Source organism: Musa acuminata, unplaced genomic scaffold (assembly GCF_036884655.1).
Source record: "Musa acuminata AAA Group cultivar baxijiao unplaced genomic scaffold, Cavendish_Baxijiao_AAA HiC_scaffold_486, whole genome shotgun sequence".
In the NCBI taxonomy this organism is placed as follows: Eukaryota; Viridiplantae; Streptophyta; class Magnoliopsida; order Zingiberales; family Musaceae; genus Musa; species Musa acuminata.
The window spans coordinates 61,304-69,298 of NW_027020731.1; the positions used below are offsets into that span (position 1 = coordinate 61,304).

At 40.0% G+C, this 7,995-nt stretch overlaps 1 pseudogene; it reads left to right on the forward strand.

Moving 5' to 3' along the window:
* The first annotated feature begins 292 nt into the window (after positions 1–292).
* LOC135660483 (probable protein phosphatase 2C 59) lies at positions 293–4,967 on the forward strand (annotated as a pseudogene).
* Positions 4,968–7,995: the final 3,028 nt, after the last annotated feature.

The window sequence follows — 7,995 nt, forward strand, 5'->3', positions numbered from 1 at the left end:
AATGTCGGTGTTCATCACGTTAATTCCATCGGGAATTAAGCTGCATTATATTATGCTTCCTCCCGATATATATATATATATCTCATAAGAAATGGAATAATCATGCATCGAAAAGAACACCCAAACAAGCGACAAGTATAACGATGGCATGCGGTTACGTGATGGCAACCACTTAAGCAATGCAAGCACGCAAAGGAAAGATAGAAGTGACCTCTCACACACAAATGTATGATTTATTACAACCATTTTTTGTCCTTTTAAGTTTTGATTGTTATTATAGCATTGTTATGTATGCTCATATATTGCTAATTAGATCTTCGATTTAGTCAATTAAACTTAATTAATTATACTTTAACGCTCAATTAAAGTTATTTTTCTTGAGACATGTGTATTTATTTATCTATTTATTTTCGGTACCAAATGGAGACCTAAGCATATCCATTCATACATTTTAACTTCTACTCAAAACCCACCGCCTACCCCCCACCATTAATCCGTTGTTTCCTCCCTCGACGTTTCTTCCCCGTTGCCAGCGATCGAAACCAGTGCTCGGCGTCTCCTCTCTCTCTCTCTCTCTGTCTCTCGGTGAAGGATCTCTTCATCTGCCCTCTTTTCTTTTTGGAGTTCGAGATTGCTTCCGTTGATCGACGTGGTAAACGTTTGTGGGGGGGAGGGGGTATCGGATGTCGATTGCAGGGGGTGAATTTGGTCGCGGTGGGGATCGACGGCTGATTCGAGTGTGAGGAAATCGGGCATGGGTTTCTTTCCAGGCTGATTGGATCGGCCTTCTTGTTTCGGTGGTTTCGGTGGGATCTTCCCTCACTTTGATCTTTGTTTGGGGGGCGAATATTTCGGAGGGAAGATGGGGTATTTGAACTCCATCAGTGGGCTTCAAGCAGACGGTGCTCCGGTCAGCGGGGGAGGACTCAGGTCTCGTTCGTTTATTCCTTGTGAAGTCGTATTAAGGCTTACGATATTCTTTTCTAGATTTGTTTATGTTTCGTATCTCGTGCGATTTTCGAGCTGATCTTATGCTAGCATTCGCTTCATATATTTTGAGTTCTAATTCGAAGACAAACTAGCTAGTTATTGGAAGAGATTTATTTATTTATTTATTTTTTATGTATAAACAGTCGTTTATTCCTTAATAATTCAATATAAGTTAGATCCTTAATAATTGACAAACAAGTTATGAGATGGTTCGTCAGATATGGATGTGTGAACTTACATGGGAAACATGGTTCTTTTACGCTGAATAAACTCATAGAACTGCTTCCTATCTGTTAATTGTGGTTCTTGAATCTGCAGTTGAATATGTTGCCTAAAGTAGGCTGTAAAGAAACATCCTACTCTTGCGTGTCAATCTAACATTAAAACTCATGCTTATTTCTTTCAAGACAGTCAAGATGGGAAGTTTGGTTATGGGTATGCAAGCTGTCCGGGGAAAAGATCTTCGATGGAAGACTTCTATGAGACGCGAATTGACAGCGTTGATGGAGAAATTGTTGGCTTGTTTGGGGTCTTTGATGGTAAAATTTCTGCAGTATTTTGTTGTCTTTGTTATGTTTAGAATGTCTTATCTTTTTTTTTTTTTGTATTTGCAAATTTTTGGTAAAACTGACATAGAAAACCCATTCATTAACTTGCTTCTTTCAATCCTTTTCTAGGGTAAATTTCTCTCGTGGAGAGTTGCTTATACATTCAATATCCTAACGTTAGACTTTGATGCTTTGATGAGTGGTTATGTAGGTCATGGCGGTGCCCAAGTAGCAGAGTATGTTAAACAAAACCTCTTCAGCAACTTACTCAGGCATCCAAAGTTCATTACCGATACAAAATCAGCTATAGGTGGTGCTGATTTGCATTTTGTACTATGAAAGAGCTTTTAGAGAACAATAATATTTGGCTTATGAAATTCATCTGTGCTGTTACCTTCAGCTGATGCATACAACCACACGGACGCAGAATTTTTGAAATCTGAGAACAGCCAGAACCGAGAGGCGGGTTCAACTGCATCAACAGCTGTCCTTGTTGGTGATCGTTTGCTCGTTGCAAATGTTGGGGACTCTAGAGCTGTCATATGTAGAGGAGGAGATGGTAGGCCCCTCATCCTTAAATCAGTTCTCTTATCATCAATTATGTGTAACGGATTTCTGTACTTAATCTAGAACTAAACCGGCTCAATTTAGATGGAGTTTACTGCATTTTTTTTTACTAACTGTATTCTGACAACCCAACCTATTTAAGAGCAATATTTAGAATGTGACACCAGTGACATCTAGGTTCTTAGGATATATGTAGGTTCTAGACCAACAAAGTTTTTTGGCCTTCTCTTGATCCTGCCAAATGCTATAGTAGCTCTGTGTGTCTCTGGTGTACTGAACACATTGAAACAAATAATCATATAGTTTCAGATTCTTCAAAAATATAGTAATATAAAAAAGTATAGACAGGAAGGAGAAAGAGAACATATTCCTGTTTGGATTCACAGAATTTAAGCCTGAAATTGGAGAATTGAACCTGCGAAAAAATCTTCAGAAATGGCTGAAACTGCACACTTATGGTGATAAATGAGGATTTAAATTGTTGATGATGGATGAGGTGCTAAAGTTCATTACGCTCTCGTATTGCATGTACTCTTTTTGAAATGAGATTTGAAGATTAATAGTTTACTAGCAAGTTAAACAGGATTGGAAACTTAATATTAAGTTATCCAATTTTTACACAGCATTATTTAAAGAATAATAATCACTTTTTTATGCTACTTCTATAAGCCATTGCACTTAATGTCTTTATGACTTATCGATGCTACAGTGGTTTCATAGCTACATACTTTTGGTGAAATTGTATACTAATAGTTTAGTCATGTTATCTTGTCTTTAATGTATGATCTAAGAACTATTTTTTGTTCATCGCTTGAGTGTTGTTCCTTGATGAAACTTTCCATTTAGCGCTGTACATAGTAGGTTTTGGTACCACTTTAGATGTATGACATGTCTTGGAATCTACAAATGGGATTTTTATTGGTGTGATTTATTATTCTACGGTCTTTTATCCTCCAGTCCACATTTTGTTGGTTATATTTCTTGCATTCTGGAATTGACCCTTGTCAAAACCATCTAATCGTAGACTTCGACGATCGGGAGTTTAACTATTCACGCCAATGACAAAACAGGATGACAATGGAAGTTGATGTTTCCTTAATCCTGAAGCTTGTCATAAGCATATTTCTCCATTATTTGTTTTGTTCAGTGTTAAAGAATATATTTTTTATATGGAACTTTAGGTAGATATTATTGTGTCTCCATTATTTTTTCTTGCCAAATTTACATATTTTTTATCAAAAATCATCCCTCATGTATGTAGAGCTTGGTATTTAACATTTTACATATTTCCATAATCATTATCCGTGATCTACCATTTGCTTTTGTTTGGATGTTTGCTTGCCCATTTGTTCATCTCATGGTTCAATTACTATATGTGGTCATCTTTAGTTTGAGATTATTGCCTTCTAACTAGATTCAAATTTCTGATTGATTTATGAATGGCAATAAACAGTACTGTGTGGTGCTGTTGACATACTTGTTGTCATTGAATCCTGTTGTTTATGTTTGTTCTTATGCCCGTTGAGGTTGTTCTGTATTCTTTATAAGATATCCATGCAATCTCTTCTCATTTCAATTGATTGGGTCGAAAAATCAATCTAGAATTTGTTGCATCACTCGATCCAGTTATCTTGAAAATTGTAACTAATAAAGACTTTTTATTTAGCATATTAAAAGCTGCTTGTGGTTCTAATTTTCGTTGTTTTTTTTTTCCCACTTTTTCTTTGTTAAATCGAGTTTGGCATCTCAACTTGTGCTCAATTAATACAAAAGTTTATGTATTCTATGAACCTCTTGATACAAACATCTGATTCTTGGTTTTTCAGTGGCATCAGTTGCAACAAGTCCTTTTCTGAGGCAAACAGTTGTGCCAATTTCTTGTAGAGCACCCATTTTACTTGCAAGTTCTGTTTCTTGGTTCTTACAATATATTGCAAAAGCAATTTTCTGATCATGATAGAGTAGTTGACCAAACGAACTTCTGGGTGCTTCATAATTTAGAGAAAAAAGTCTTTTGTTCCCCATATGGTAAGTTTTGCTTCTAGTTTGTGCAGTAGATTGCAACGGCAATTCTTCTGATTGCTTGGTAATTTAGAGAAAGAAACCTTTTGTCCCTCGTGCATCATGGTCAAAAGCCAGTTCTTGGTACTTTGAACAACAGAGACCTGGCAAATCAACCTGTTGTGGTACTTGGTTGATGTGAGCTCTCATAATTAAACCAATCACTCTATTTTGATGGTGATAATATGGAGATGATTTTCTCTGGATGTGCTTGAAGGTTCTGTTTTTAACAAATTCAGTATCTGAAATAGAATACAATCACCAGAATCTTGTATTGAATTATTGATTGAGCCTCTTAAAAGTTTAGTTCTTTACTAGGAACTCGGCTCACGCTATTTTTTGTAACTTTTGCAGCTATAGCTGTCTCAAGGGATCACAAGCCTGACCAAACAGATGAGAGAGCAAAGGATTGAGGATGCTGGGGGCTTTGTAATGTGGGCTGGTACTTGATCTCCTCCATCATTTTTTATCAGTTTAGATCATTTCGTTATATAAATACTGATCAACTGTAACTGCAGGGACATGGCGTGTCGGTGGTGTTCTTGCCGTTTCTCGTGCATTTGGTGATAGGCACCTGAAACAGTTTGTTGTCGCAGATCCAGAAATTCATGTTTGATCTCTGACCTATCACTTTATTCCTACAATGTTATTGTCTTCAAGACTCGAGACATATCATCATCTGACAGTAATGCCTTTGACTGCTTCGACTACTGTTGAATGCAGGTGGAAGCGGTTGATGGATCTCTCGAATTCCTCATCCTTGCAAGTGACTGATTGTGGGATGTTGTCACGAACGAATGAGGTATACTTTAAAAGAAGAAAATAACAAAAAACAAAAAAAAAAGTAGGTACCTGAAATATCATCTCCGAAGATTGAACCCTTTCTTTTTCATTTGGTTCCAAATTCAGGAGGCGGTGGTAGCTATTGTCAAACCCCTACAAGATCCAGAACAAGCAGCAAAGAAACTGTTACAGGAGGCCTATCAAAGGGGTAGTTCTGACAACATCACTTGGTGTCGTGGTACAGTTTCTTGGCTAGCCTTGATAACACAACCGAGCAGCAATAGGTACAAATTGTCTGCTTGATCTTTGTTATCGCTTTGTTATCTGTAATGGTTTAGTGGAGTCTGTATCATGCTGTTTTCACTTTTGTTAGAATAATCAATAAGATTGTTTGGTTAGAGTGCCTAAATTTCTTCCTGAATAGTCGTTTATATATACATACCATTTTTACCATTTGGAATTTACTCCTGCAATTAAAGTAGCTCAAGTTTGGTAATTTAAGCCTCAAGGAACAATTTTGATATGCCCCCTATGAAAGCAAAATGAGACCCATGAAAGAAGGTCTCTTATTGAGTTTGTATTATAAATGTTGGCAGGAAGATTAGTTTCACATGGATACAGAATTGAAGTGTCTAATGATACATAGTGGAGTTTGATTGTGATAGTTTCCATGGTAACTTTGACCATTTTGACGTAGATTCAAAGGTAAAGCCGTATAACCATTCTTCGTGATTGATCCATCAAAGGGTCATGCCCATGTCTTATCTAGCGTGGCAGATGCGCGGATGTGTTTGAATAGAATAGAATAGAATAGAATCTAACCTATTAATTTGTTGTTTGCGCCCATTAACAAAAATTATAGGTCCCATGGCATCCAAGAAGGATAGGAACATCGAAGTTACTTTTTATTAACCCTACACAGTTTGCCTCGTGCAAAAGAGTCTACCTTAGCCTTCATATTCTCCTCGTCTGTTGTCGACACAACCTTTCTTGACTCGGACACAAAAAAAAGGAAGAGAAAAATAAACCAAAAGAAGGCTAATGGAGTTGGGGACAACGACCGATGGAATGAACAAGTTGATCGAGTATGGTGCCTCTCTCTCTCTCTCTCTCTCTCTCTCCACACTAACCGGTTATTTAATGCTTTGTTGTCGTCCGCAGCCCACTGCCGACGACGCTTTCAGCAGAGCAGCGAGAACAGAAAAAAGGAGACGAAAAGTTGGTTCACCGGGGAAATGGAGGAGGGTGCCGAAAGCGGCGTTAAGACGTGGATCCTGGCATTTCTCTTTTGTCGAGGACAGCCGTAGAGATGCCACAACGTCGAAGCTGCTGCCTCGCTCCTCCAATTTACTCCTTCGCCCTTCCCTCTCCCTCCAAATTTGCTGCTCAGCTTCTTCTCCTCTTCTCCTCCACCACAAGGATTCCTCTCCGAGCCGACCACCTTGTGAGGTGTGCTTCTCTTTGCTCCTCTCAAGGGAATCCTGTGGCCTCCACTGCCTTCGTCTTCAGTTCTTGATCTCCGCAGCCATGGGCTCCGAGGCGGTCGTCGTCGTCGTAGGTGAATTGCCTCTGCTTCCGCCCATAAAGACTGCGCCGACGCGGGACAAGCCCGTGGAAGGCCGTCCCGATGCTGCCGAAACCGAAGAGGAAGAGTGCGTCACACCAAAAGGCGGAAGAGACCGTTCTCAAGCCCGTCCTTGTTTGTACGCCGGCGAAGAGAAAGCCGAAGCCGGCGAAGAGGGTACCGCCGGCTCCTTCCATGGAATTCCACGCCGTTACTCCCGATCTTACCTCGGTCTTCCTTCCTCTCCCTCCCAAGAAGAGAATTCGTGTAGTTTGATCTGAAGTTTCTTCACCAATCTCCTGTAACTCCTTCTGTTCCCCTTCTGTTTTCCCGTGTGCCTGGTAAAAGATTTTATTTCCTTTTATTGTTTTCTTTTCTTCCTTAGACGAAACAAAGACCATCAAGCACTTTGTGTAACATGAGGAGAACTGTCCTCCACATCATGCTGCAATGTGTACATATATCGGACAGTTCTCTTGGGTTCTTGCTTTTAGTCGTTCTGCAATCTAACACCGTCGAGGAACCCAAATTACTTACTGTGTCTTGGGATGCAAACTTGTGGAATTCCCTCATAATAGTTGTTACGGTCCATCAGTGTCTGTGCAGAGACAGATGGGAAGTTAAGGTATATCACATGATTCTAGATCAGACAGTACCTCACAACCCTTCTAAATTTCTGCATCTTGTTAAGAATCCAGCAGGTAGAAGGAAGAGATTCCTGTAGAAAGGGCACCATAATTTTAACTTTTATGGCCTAGGAAGACACACCTTACGAAGATTGCAGGCTAACGAATCACCAATATTTGTTTCTTTAGGGTGCCAAATGAGAACGAATAGTGTCCAATAGCTGGTCCTGTTTCTGCAATGTTTCTTTCGTTTCCTCTGCAGAAATCAACCTAATGTGGGTGAGAGCTGGGTACAGTTTGAGATCCAAGTTATTAATTCATGTGTACAGTAAGTAAATGTAGGAGATGGCAGAACATATGGAGCTGGTATCATAATGTGATGGAGGGAGTGACCACATGGATGGCAATTAAAAGCTGCAATCTTAGCAAGTGACATAGTGTCACGGCCTTAGCTGGAATTGCCTAAGGCGTGAGGCATCCTTGCGGCCAAAGACGCGAACTTAGCTTGCGTTGTCTAAGTCGCGGGTCACCTTTGCGGCAAAGACGCGAACTTAGCTTGCATTGCCTAAGTCGCGCTTCGCCCTTGCGATATTGCTCCGCGAGGATCAGCCCACTTGTAACCTCTCGCAAGTCCCGAAGGACCTGTAAAAGAATAAAGTTGATTAGTTCGAAAGAACGAGCGGCGGACAAGTCCCGACATCTCGCGAAAAGGGGAAGCTTTACAAGCAATTCAGCGAGCACCTTGCGTGCACAAGAGAAAAGAGGGAGAGGGGGAAAACAAGGGCTTTAGAAGGTTGAACGAACAGCTGCAAGCCCACAAACAACCACTCACCTGGTCCCGGGCGCGACAACAAGT